Source organism: Thermobia domestica, chromosome 7 (genome assembly GCF_964235325.1).
Source record: "Thermobia domestica chromosome 7, izTheDome1.hap1.1, whole genome shotgun sequence".
NCBI classification, from domain to species: Eukaryota; Metazoa; Arthropoda; class Insecta; order Zygentoma; family Lepismatidae; genus Thermobia; species Thermobia domestica.
The window spans coordinates 236000666-236013989 of NC_137460.1; the positions used below are offsets into that span (position 1 = coordinate 236000666).

The 13324-nt window shown below is 36.7% G+C and overlaps 1 protein-coding gene across 4 annotated transcripts in view; it reads left to right on the forward strand.

Annotated features, from left to right (window-relative positions):
• Nucleotides 1–13324, forward strand: part of Pur-alpha (Purine-rich binding protein-alpha) — a 361449-nt gene that overhangs the window by 36329 nt on the left and 311796 nt on the right. The window lies entirely within an intron of this gene.

Consider the following 13324-nt stretch of genomic DNA (forward strand, 5'->3'; position numbering starts at 1 on the left):
GTGAGTTGTTTTCTCCAGCCAGAACGTATAATCGTTCAAGATTTCTTTATTATTTTAAAACCAGTATAGTATGAGTAGAACATATATTTTTCGTTTTTCATAGGCAGAGTCCAGTTTCCGAATCTCGAATTGATACAGTATTACCCAGTCAATTAACGTGCATGTTTGTAATGATGGTTGCTAACTGATGTTCGTTTCACAGTAATCCATGCAAAGTACAGAGGAACTCATTGTTAAAGGGTAATTAAGGTGACGAAGTAGATTCAAGGCAGTACAAGATGGATTAAACTTGCAACTGTGAAGTGTGAACTAACCGTGTTTGCAGATGTTTTTGATATTTCAACTTTATCATTTCTACAAATTTTCTAAAGGTCTTTTCAATTTGATTTTGTCTACATTCGTAGAAAAAATAGACACTACACTGAAAAAGCAATATCTTGGTTCGACCTTGAAATTATTTTATTTATTGGAGTGTTGTCATTGCCTTTTATGATATGTAAAAAAGTATCCTTATCGGAAAACATGTGTGCGTTAGTGTTGATGTAATATTCAGAGCTAGGATACCGAGTTAGAAAAGTATTAACAAAGGTGGCCGTCGAAACTTGCTAGAACGTGTTATCGCACTTCCATTCTTCGTATATTGTGCACTTAAAATCAGTCAGAAATAGCACCTAAGTCGGAGTAACACTTGGGTCATATTGTCTACGGACTTTAATGTCCATATTCTGAACTGGACAATGAATTATGAATAGGTTCCTTTCAGAAGGAAATAAACTTCTGTAGAATGTAAGCAGTAAATTGTAGGCAAGCAGCTAGTTTTCTTTTATAAATTTATTTAAGTGCTCTCAGGATATTTTCGTTTCTCTCGATTAGAGGAACAAGACAGTTCATTGATTATACCTGTATATGTCATTAGTATGATTAATTAATGTTTTCCTTGTAGTTTATCTAGATTTTTCACCTTCGATATTAGAACGTTCAGTTGGACTCCATGTCAGAACCATATACTTATAAGAAAATACTGTCATCTATATGTTTCCATATTACACGAGCCACAGTGCCGTAGCTGACAGAACGTTTACTTCCCAACTGAATGGCCTGGGTTCAATCCCGGTTGGGGCAGGGACTTACACTCTATATTATTATCCAAATGTTCAAATATGCAACCAACCTTTGTCAAATGTTTAAAACCGACCGAAGTATGATGCCGATACCATTGGTGACACGAGTGCCGAATCCAGTCTAAGCAGTCCGGGTTTGGTTCTCGGTTCTGTGACTCGACGACCCACACATACCCGTTATAGTTGATTACTAATTTCGACTACTCCCGAATATTTATGTGATTTCTAGTGTGATATTTTTTAATTAAGGTGCCATATCAAATATAATTTCATGTTCGTCTTCCTTACTGGAAAGTAATGCACTAATTTTGAACACAAACTACACAAAAAAAGATTTTTAAAAAAGTTTGAACCCAGCGGTAACTCTCATACTCTAGACGCCAAGTTTTATAGGTTGACTCATTAAATTTTGACGATCTTATATGGGAAAAGCATGTATCTTTTCATTTCTGTGATTTTCTTTATATTTGTATTTAGATAGCCCTTGCAGTTATCTTTCAGTGTAGTGGTTTAACACAGAGACGCAAACAAGAATAAAAATCAATTTAGTGAGAAGGTAGGAGAGAAGTGTGATTTTCTTAGAATTATTATACATTAGGGTCTAGTAGCCTTACACGTATCCTCCATGTGTATATGATAATGTTTCGTCGTCTCGTGATCACAGATTTGTCCAGGTCACGGGTCTGTTTCCAGGTCATGTTTCGTTCTATCTGATTAATACGTGCCGAGATCGTGCAAGTGTGAAGACTTACCTTCACATCGCCCGTGGGATCTCATAGACCTGTCCCAAATTATTACTGAAATATTACTACAATAGATTGTAAAACACTTCGATCTGTCAAATAGTTTATATAAAGTGACCCCTTAAATTTGGGAGATAATTCTATTTTGTAACTTGTTTCCATGCTACAGTTAATGCGCCTGGTCCGATCCCCGGGTGGGAACGAATAGTTTGGAAGCCACGTTGGACTATAGATTCCAAGTATAGATACGAGCATAGCACTGAAATAACATCTTTCTTAACAAGGAAAGCTCGTGCAGCATTCTATAGACTTAATGATAGGCGCCGTGTGCAAACCATTGTCGTGTTTAAGTAGTTATACAGAGTACTCTCGTTCAAAATGACGCATACTATAACTTTATCGAACGAACAGAATATATACGCTTAATTCAATGAAGTTATATTATTGATAGTCGACTTGTACACTTGCACAAAGCTATAAGTATTCTAGTAATAGTTATCAATCAACGTAAAGTACGTATTCTGAAAGATCAATGAAGAACACACAGTAAAAAATCTTTAAGGAATAGGAAAATTGTGGACAATTCAGATGTGGGTTATAAATTTATCCTCAAGCGCATGCAGAAAAAAAGAATAAAAAGTCAGAAATTCTTTGAGGAAGAGCAATGATCAGACACCTAGCGCTGAATGGAAAACCCATCAACTTTTGGTTAGGATAGAAGAATGAATGGCAAGGATTTCGAATTTGTGGATAACGGGCAACTAAGGTACTGCATATGATAATAAATATTGAAGTTTAGGCGTGAGTCAAGTATGTTTGGCAAGAGATGTTGATGTCAAGCCTTTACGTTGATGGCAGGTTAGATCGGATGAGACTACGAGAAATTTTGCGACCTTAAGGTTGGTTTAAAAGGACAAGTTTTGCCGATAGATGTCTCTACAGTCTTCGTATTTTTTACCTTTCAGAAAAATTCGCTATTTCTCTTACAATCTACATACTTCAAATTTTAGAAAAGAAACTTCATAATCTATCGAAGGCAATAATCCGTGCCGATTTTTTAAGAATTTTCTTCATTGTTGAAATCGCTTGATTGTTGAAAAAGATATCCAAACTTTTAACGATGGAACTGTTTCAACAATGAAGAAAATTCTAAATAAAAAATCGACACGGATTGTTTCCTTTAATAGGTTATGAAGTTCCTTCTCAAAGAAAAAAAAAAATCTAGGTTGAAATTTGTAAGAGAAATTGTAAATTTTCGTGAATGGTAAAAAATACATGGAAGAGAGAAAAAGACTGTAGTGACATCTACACTAACCTTAAGCTTCAGCGTTCTAAGAGGCACGCCCTTTAAACTAGCGTATATTTCGAAACTAAAACATAAAGCCTGATATCCTCGTTCAAGAAATTATTCCGACTTGCATTAGTGATTCTGGACAATACTCAGAATACCCAGCTGTAATAGAAATTAAATGGACGTGACCGTCTGTATTGCAGGCAGTGCAATAGCGTTCACTGTTCGTATCACGCGATCTTGGATATCTTTGGAAATATTTCTATGATTAAATAATGTTTGTTCCGACCTTTACCTCATTGACACAGTAAATAATATGACTAGATAGTGCTGTAGATATAGCCTGATCTCGTGCTGAAGAGTTGAAGGGACTCTTCATTATTCTCGTGAGTTCTCATTTTCACGTAAATTCATTGAATGAAATGTTCAGAGTTGCGTGCTAGCACCAGCAGTCTGACTTCGTGAGTCAATTTCCTGTGCAGTTGCGCGAATTTACGGAAAAGAGTAAGTAGCGTGTGTCTACGTAGGCGGATGAGGAATGTGGAGAAACAGTAGCGGTAGCGCCTCTACCTTGATATCTGTATTTCTTCCCAATTAGAAGTTGGACACGTGTCATGCTTTGAAGGAGAGCCGGTTGCTACTGGTAATCACAACTATTTCAACGCGACCATAGTTACACGCAGACAAGAACGAAGATACGGGCCAGGACTTTGCTCTTGAATCACGTTTTCAATCATTTCCCCCCTTCTCCCGCCAACTTTTGCGGCGTTACGTAATATAATAGTTGTGTCTCATGCTTGGCATGCAATATTCCGAGTTCAAAGGCATAGAAGTACAATAAACGCGGAGAGGAATGTGAACGAATTGTTTTCCTCTTACGACCGATGAAAACAGATCGTGGTGAATTATTTTACCGAGAGAACATTCATGTGCTTATACATTTTGTGTTGTGTAAACCTTTATGATCTAGAATGCACATGTTTCCACGTTTTATTTAATTTCTGTGTATATCGTCGTTTCCACAAAATCTTATTTTAGTGGTCTCATTAATAAGATCTTGAGGGTTTCGTTTTCATACTTTACGATCTGCAAAGGAGAAAGGAAAATTTTAAGCATCTATTTCAAGTAAAATTTGCAAGGTTTTTACTTTTTAAAAGTCAAAATTAAAATCGGTGATATTTTGGACTCATCATTTAGAGCTGTAGAATACGTCGTCATTATCATTCGTAGGTGGAATTACACTTGGCTCCAAGTTTTGACTTTTGTTCCAAAGATGTGAAAAACTCGTGCTAGTCGGAGCCAATTAGCTTTCTTGGAGGCGATACATTGTGGGAAAACGGCTTATACTGTGAGAACTAATCTTGCTTGATGATCTGTGGATCTGCCAGTTGCCTCGGATTCAAGCCCAGGAAACCATGTTAATAGTAGGTTCCACCGGTGTTGAATAAGAAGGGGCAAAACAAAAACGCAGCTGAACTAAAAGTTGTGATGGTGGTATTTATATAAAAGATTTTTAGACTTAATTGTTCTAAGAGCCTATGTTATTTGTATACACTAGTCAAACATATGCATGACTATTTTCATTGTATCAAATTGGTTGCAAAGTATTTCCATTATTGAATCGTTGTCTTACACAGGAAATTTCAATCACTTTTGCCCTCTGCTGCATGCCTCTATGTCGTTATGGAGGGGCGCATTGGTAGAGCATTCACCTCCGGTGCTTGCGGTCCCTGGTTCGATCCCAGCTCGCGCCATGTGGACTTTGTGGTGGACAAACACCGTGCCCGTGGGTTTTCTCGGGATTCTCCCGTTTCCTCTCACTTTCTTAATTCCACCATTTCATTCATTTTTCGTAATCACCGTCTCCTTTAGCCTAACCCGCATAACCATGGGACGTAAAACTTAAAGATTTCATTTCATTTCTATGTCGTTATGGGTTTTGACCATCTAGGGGCATACACTTACAGTGACACTTGCCATTTTGATGCCAATATTTAGACCAGCCATGTGCAACAGCCGCTCCTAGCCCACTGAGCCCTTGAATTCGGTCCGCCTGACTCGTTATTGAAAATTAATTTCTTATATTATAATCTCTTAAACAGAGCCGAAAGTTCTTTTTGGATAACTGATGTCCGCCTTGAAAATATCTTCCGCATTGGAACATCCAGTGTAGAATGTATCTCTGAGCATTGGCAGACTGGTCAAAGATTTTGCTGCTTTTCTGTAGTAAGTAAAATTGTGGTTACCGTTATAACAGTTTTTATGTTCCTGTGATAGTAGTGTACGACGAAGGATTTTATAAATTGAAATGAAAAAAATGAAATCTTTGAGTTTTACGTCCCACAGTTATGCCGGTTAGGCTAAAGGAGACGGTGATGATGAATAATGAATGAATGAAATGGTGGAATGAAGAAAGTGGGAGGAAACAGGAGAACCCCGAGAAAGCCCACGCACACAGTGTTTGTCCACCACAAAGTTCACTTGGCGGGGGCTGGGATCGAACCCGGGACCCCAAGCACCAGAGGTGAACGCTCTATCACTGAGCCACCGCGGCCCTTTATAAATTGAATATGGTTATTCAATTCTTGTGAAAATGTATATTGTCTCGTACGGCCCTCAACAATAGTAAATCCTCTGTGGTTGGCCCACTTTTTGTTCAACGTGCATATGCCTGATTTAGACGATGGTGTACCAAATATATTGATATCCATATCAATATTACCAATTATACAGGGTGTTTCGAAAAAACACCGACAACGTTCGGGAGGTAATTCCTGACACCAAGATAAGACATAAAGTATAGAACAACCTAGGTGCACAAATGCTTCCTTTCGGAGTTATAGGCTGCCGAAAATATGAACTTTGAAGGTCCATTGTTCCAAAACTATGGGACCTACCAAAGACTTTACTTAGGAACTAATATGTGCGCTATCTAAATATCAATGTTTCAAAATCCTGTGGTATTTCCGCAACAATTTTTATAGAGGTATTTGATTAGTACTTCAAATTATATGCTAGTAGCCAAACTCCGTTTTGTACAAAATTGTTGCATGAGTACCTTAGGATTCTGAAACATAGATTTTTGGATAGGGCACATATTAGTTCCCGAGTACGGTAGGTCCTATAGTTTTGGAGCTGTGGACCTTTTTAAATTTCATTTTTTTCATGTTTTCGGCAGCCTACAACTCCGAAAGGAAACATTTGTGCACCCAAGTTGGTCTACTTTTTGTTTTATCTTGGTGTTAGGAGTCACCTCTCAAACGTTGTCGGTGTTGTTTCGAAGCACCCCGTATAACCCACTGGAATTAACATTTTAATCTCCATGCTGTTTATAACGGATTAGCTAGCTTTCGTTAAAACACGTATAACTCAGGCTCAAATTCAACTACAAACACCAGTTAATATCATTTTAATTCAGTAAAGGAAGTTTTCAAACTAGATCAGGTATGTTCCGGTATTGGGGGAGGGGAGTAATAGAGAGGAAAGTGGTAAAATTTCATTATTTTCAACGAACTTAAAAGGTTCGTTACTGAATTTTCTATGTCTGTATGTCTGCCCGTCTGTCTGCTATTTGCGATTTTTTTTTTTTAATTTTGAAGCCTGCATTCGATAAAGCATCAAAAACTGAGAAAGTTACTAAATTGTTCGTCACTCTTACCGTTCCCGAGATATTCGCCAAAAATTTTCGATTTTCAGACTTAACCCAATAGTAACCGGTGGCTATTGTCCAGCTGGTTTGGCCAGTGGCCACCGATTAATATTGGTACCAAAATATTTACCATCCTCTTAGGTATTGATTAATACCAATATCATATCTCTATGACTTAATGTTCTCGTGATATTGGCCAAAAAATGGCTGATTTTCAGATATTTAATAAGACATATCTCGGGAATCATAAGCTATAGAGAAATGATATTGTTGTTGATCAGTACCTAAGAGGATGGTAAATATTTTGGTACCAAATAGTATCCGGTAACCACTGTCCAACTGGACATTGGTTTGGTCAGTGGCCACCGGTTACTATTTGGTACCAAAATGTTTACCATCCTCTTAGGTATTGATCAACACCAATATCGTCTGTCTATGACTTACCGTTCCCGTGATATTGGCCAAAAATGCTGATTTCCAGGTATTTAAGGAGCCATATCTCGAGAACCGTAAGTTATAGAGAGATTATGTTGATTAGTGCCTAAGAGGATGGTAAATATTTTGGCACCAAATAGTAACCGGTGGCCACTGGCCACCATTCTCCAGATGTTGACCAAAAAATATTCAAATTTCGGTAGATTTAAGGAGCCATATCTCGGGCACTAGAAGTCATAGACAGATGATATTTTGCAATTTTTTTGGAGAAACAAAACAAGGTGCGGATAAAAAGATTTGCATCTAGGAACAATCACAGTTACCCTTCCCGCTCCATCTCTGCATTCATTTTAAGTTGAGTTTGGCAATGCTCTTGGAGCATTCTCAACTTGTTTATTATTACTTTATTTAGTTTTCGAATTTGTTAAGTATTATTTGGCAATGCTGACAGCAAATAAGATTTTAAAAAAATGTGTGCATATAGTGATACATTTCCAATATATGTCATTAAGCATTGATTTAGGAAATTATTTCATTTTCATTGCTTGTTTTTAATAAATCAACAAAGATTTAACCGAATGTGTTCGACATGCAGCATTATACCCTTCTTTCTCCCTATTTTCATTGGTGCCAGTGTTACGAAGTAATTATATACATTCGGAAATAGAAATATTTTAAAAGAAAATTTTAGTCTTTCCTTCTCATACTTTCCTGTAGTACGTAGTATCGAAACTACGGACTGAGTTCAAAAGATCAATTGATTGCGATTCGAATTTGATATAACTCATGTCAATATTTCAATGAGAACCTTGCTACTGGTATTTTACTAAAAATTACTGACAAGTAAACCTTACGTTTGGGTGAATCGAGTTGCTGACTGAGACACATATGAGAAAGTAGTACTAAATGTGGTCAGTATTTCAGTGAAGTTGTAGGTGCGAAGCTCCAGGGGTTTAGGAGATACAGCTACAAGAACATCACGTGGAAGTACAGAATAGTCTTCATACTGTTGGAGGTAAAAGCCCTGTAAGACCTCTTGTAACGACAAAAGGTGAATAACAAATATATGGGGACATATTAGGACTAGGGGTAAGTCATATAGTAAGGGTATACCTGACGGCGGCCATCTCTAAATCCGCCATTTTGAATTAAGGTTAAGTTTTTAAAATAGGAATAGGGTCATGTGATACATGATTTAAGGCGCAAATTTAATCAGAAGAACAATGGTGACGTTAATTTTGATTTACGCGCAATTGTTAAAAAGCTATAGGGTAATTAAATATTGTTGCCTTTGTCAGTTGTGCTCACTGTGAGCAGACCGTTTGTGCAAGTTATGCACTCTTTTCTGAACTACATATTGATTGTACTAATTGAGGACTTTTCTGGAAGAAAGACCCAAGTTCAATTATGACTCAATTCCACTTTGGTCATTTTTCCTTAAATTAGCAACTTGTTTATGCGATAACAAATGCTGGTTAATGATAAGACAAAAATGGTTATACCGTTGGATTTATTGTAAAATTTGCTATTAATAAGGTGTCACTGTCGTGCGTTTTGTTTAAAACTTTTGTCTGATTCAAAATGGCGGATTTGAACATGGCCGCCATCAAGGCAACTCTTACAATAGACCTAATATTTATCCACCTGCTTTTTATTTAATTATTATCATTAACACAAAATTTACAAGGTGGGGTAAAGGATTAATACATATGCTGCAACAATATTTAATTTCCCTGTAACTTTTTATCAATTGCGCGTAAATCAAAATTAACGTCACCATTGTTCTTCTGATTAAATTTGCGCCTTAAATCATGTATCACATGACCCTATTCCTATTTTAAAAACTTAACCTTAATTCAAAATGGCGGATTTCAAGATGGCTGCCATCAGGTACACCCTTACTATATGACTTCCCCTAGTCCTAATATGTACCCATGTATTTGTTATTCACCTTTTGTCGTTACAAGAGGTCTTACAGGGCTTTTACCTCCAACTGTATGAAGACTATTCTGTACTTCCACGTGATGTTCTTGTAGCTGTATCTCCTAAACCCCTGGAGCTTCGCACCTACAACTTCACTGAAATAACGACCACATTTAGTACTACTTTTTCATATGTGTCTCAGTCAGCAACTCGATTCACCCAAACGTAAGGTTTACTTGTGAGTGACTTCCTTGAAAAGTAATATATAAAACACGGGGCTAAAATTCAGATATGTTAGTATACTCATTTGGACTGATGCGGAATTTAGGGGGAACCTGTAACTGAAGGGACTATTGCTAGCGCTTCTTGTCCGAACAGTACTTACGACGCTGACTGTATTTTACAATTAACAAAATGATACATTGACGGTTTTAGTCTCCCATTACCACATCCTTAGATGTGTCTAAAAGTTTGCGTATAGTATATCCATTTTGCAGAGATTCGGAAGATTGGGGAGAAAATGAGATAACATGTTAACGATCAGCATACTCGCTTCGCAATCAGTCACGGGTTCGAATCTCACTAATGCCATTCGTGTTGACTAAAGTTATTTCTTAAATGTTTTCCACAGGCGAATGCTGGGATATAATTCTAAAATAACATCCTTTTAAAATTCCTTTTGATGTTTCACTAATTATTTCCAGTGAGCATTGACTTCACACAGTTGGTACTGAAACTAGATTCATAAATATTTATTGCAAATAGTTTCACAATCAAACTCACTTCCTTTTCTATGAATTGTTGAACGGCAAATACACTCTATTGCCATTGTGGTATTACCAAGTTTGTAAGGAAGAGCTTATCTCAATATTCCATTTCATTAGTATTAGAATCAATTGATTTCAATAAAGTCAGACACGGATCAGATGACTTAATGGAAAGAAAAGAATGCAAGAAAATGAACGTATTTGTTAAATCTATGCTGTATATTGTGTGTCACTCGATAAACGATTCAAATTGTGAAATTAGTGATAGTTTTCTTCACTTCTTGCCGGACAATGAACATATCCAAAATTTTGACCCGTTGAACCGTTTATGACGCAAGCTTATCTCGTAGAGTACAGTTTGAGTCACAGGTAGAAATATATAGGCCATTCGCCGTGCTTGTGTTCCCAGCATTGGTCAACGGAGTTTAGTCCACTTCATGTTTCCAAAACTAGTTTTTCTACTTATTTTTATTCGAACTTTTATGTCCTGAGTACAGTTACCTTCAGAAGCCGTTTCTGCTGTAAACATAACGCCGATATATTTTATTTAATTGAAGGTACTATGCACATCCATTTGTTGCAACTGAATTACCGTTTTCAGCATTGAGGCTTGAGATGGGACCCATTGTTCAAAATGGGAGTTCTAAGTACTAGGTAGTTTTTATTCTAGGTAATTGTACTCACTGAGGATCGAATTCGGGACTGCACATAAGGGAATCAGGCACGTTGGTCTTGGCTATGGAGGGACACAGTTATCCGTGGCAAAATAGGGAAAAATCCAAATAAACTAATGGCTGCTATTTGGATTCAAACCCGGGACTTCGAATTAGAAACGATCATTTTCAACTTCGACGATGCATCCCAGTATCCCAAGATTGATTATATTATACTTTTATGTATTTATTCGCATACCCAGAAGTTTGAGATCCATTCTCTGTCCTGAGTACTGTTTGTATCCTGGATGTGCAGTTGATACACTTGAGTGATTTTAATTTCAAACAATGCTGTCTTCGTAATACGATCATCTTTCAGCGATATTCTGCCATTATTGGCAGGTCACTTTCCGCAACTGAGAAACTTCCATGTACCAGGTCTTCAGCTAACTTTTTGTCTTCACGTACATTTTTTGTTTTGATACCGTCCATACCGTGGCCTTTTTCGCTCCTTCTACTCTCCTCCGACCATACGGTCTATGGATGTGTCTCATGAATTGTTCGTGCTCGTCTAATCAGTTTCCCTTCCACTTTTCAATTACATCTAAAATTATTCTTTCCTTCTCCACTATTTCTGACCTTTCTCATTTATTTTGTTCGACCCAGTTAATTGTCCAATCTCTTCCACACCCACATTTCGAAAGCTTCGTCTTTTTTTCACCCCTTCTTCATAATGTCCATGTTTCTGCACCATATAATACAATACTTCACACAATGCAGTTTATGATTCTTTTTCTAAACTTAGTCCTTGCTGCTGGTCAAGTGACAAGTGTACCTTTGATGAGCGTGGATCCAGGCTCGATTCCTGGAGAGAAAGCACAAAAATTATTTTCACAGTCATTCACTTTCCTTAATCATCCGTCCCCTTTAGGCTAAAGATATAATTGTGGTACGTTAAAATAAAAAGGTTAATTTTTCTAAATTCTGTATTCAAGAACCCAAAAAATGTATTTTTCTTCCTCTTACATAATAGGTAGACGAGTTACTGTTCAACTGTATATTGTAGTTTTCTAGATTCTAATAAAATATGGATCAGTATATTTGAAATCACCCAATTTCATTTAAAGGTTGCTGACAGTTCAATATTTTTTTTTTAAATGTGCACAAACTTGTAGTATATTTATGGAGTTAAAAAAAATTCAATCGTTCTCTTAATGTTCAGTTTTCTTTTGAACGGCCATTTCGTATAGGCGCGTGAGCATAATTTGCAGTTTATAAAGGTCCGCTGTGAACTCTGTAGTTCTGTTGTTTTAGATTATATTGATTTCAAACGAAAACTATTTAAAAGAGAATTAAATGTACTACATTTTATGTCCAGGGCACAAGTAAGCCTACTATAACGCCAGAACGCGAGAAAATCCATGCTCACTGTGTTTGTCCGCGACATAGTTCACTCGACAGCAACTGGAACCAGGAACCCCATGCACGACCGGCACGATATATCTCTCTTGTTGAACAACATGGTACAGAATTTTTTTGTATATAAATAACATATAAAACATTGGCAATGATTGTTTATTAAAAAAAAAGATATAATCGCATATTAAATCAATAGTAAATGAAAAATCAATAAATATAAAAATAGAGCTTGAAGATTCCTCTGTTTGAATGTTCTTAATATTGTTTGGATAAGTTTCAAGAGCACCGGAGGAGGGAACATTTACGCGTATGCACATGTCTTTTGATGTTACTACCACTGCTTCTGCAGACCACTAATCTCTACTGAAATATAATACAACTTTGTGTACCAGGGTATCTATCGGTCACGAAAGTTACGAAATCAGAAAACGGTCATGAAAGTCACGAAATTTAGCTTTTGGGTCACGATTTTTTTTAAAACTGTACAAATGTAAGTACAGATTGAAATAGTTTGTTCTATAAAACGTCAAAGTTCAATACCAAAAATGTCTATCGTCGGCTTTAGACGCTACCAAATCGCGAGCAAAGTACGTTTCTATCGCATGGATGAAAATTCGGCCTAATTCGCATTAAAATATTAGGAAATTTTATGATTTGGTAAAGAAAAGGTCACGAAAAAGTCACGAAATTTCATTTTGGAATTTTAGTAGACACCCTGTGTACACAAATTTTAAGAAATATAAATTTTGTCAGCAACCCTCGTTGAGTGATTTGACATATACTTTCCAATGTCTCAGGGGTTATAAAACATAAGCTGGTGATATCTTCGTCTGCTACAGGCTATTAGAGTGTAATTCTAATACTCAAAATCGCATAGGCTATGTAATATCATGCATTGTGGTAACAAGAAGCTATAGTAAGTGATATGTTAATTTTATCAATTGTGGGGGACACGATGACTCAGTGGTAGAGCTCTTACCTCTGGTGTGTGAGGGTCCCTGGTTCGATCACCGTCCAAGTAAGTTTGTGGTGGACAACATCGTGTTCGTGAGTTAGGGTACTCCCGGTTCCTCTCTCAATTTCATCCCATCACTTCTTCCATCGTCATTCATTTGTCTTAATCATTCGTCTCGCTTAACCTGACGGGTATAATCATGGAACGTTAAACTGAAAGATTTCATTTCACTTTTAGCAGTTGTTACGTGTACTCATTTGGATTTTTTTTTTTTTTTAAATTACGAAATGCTTTTTAATTGATAATCATGTAAAAACAGTTTACTGTATTTTTGTACAGACAAGTGATTCAAGCTTAAAAACTCTTGA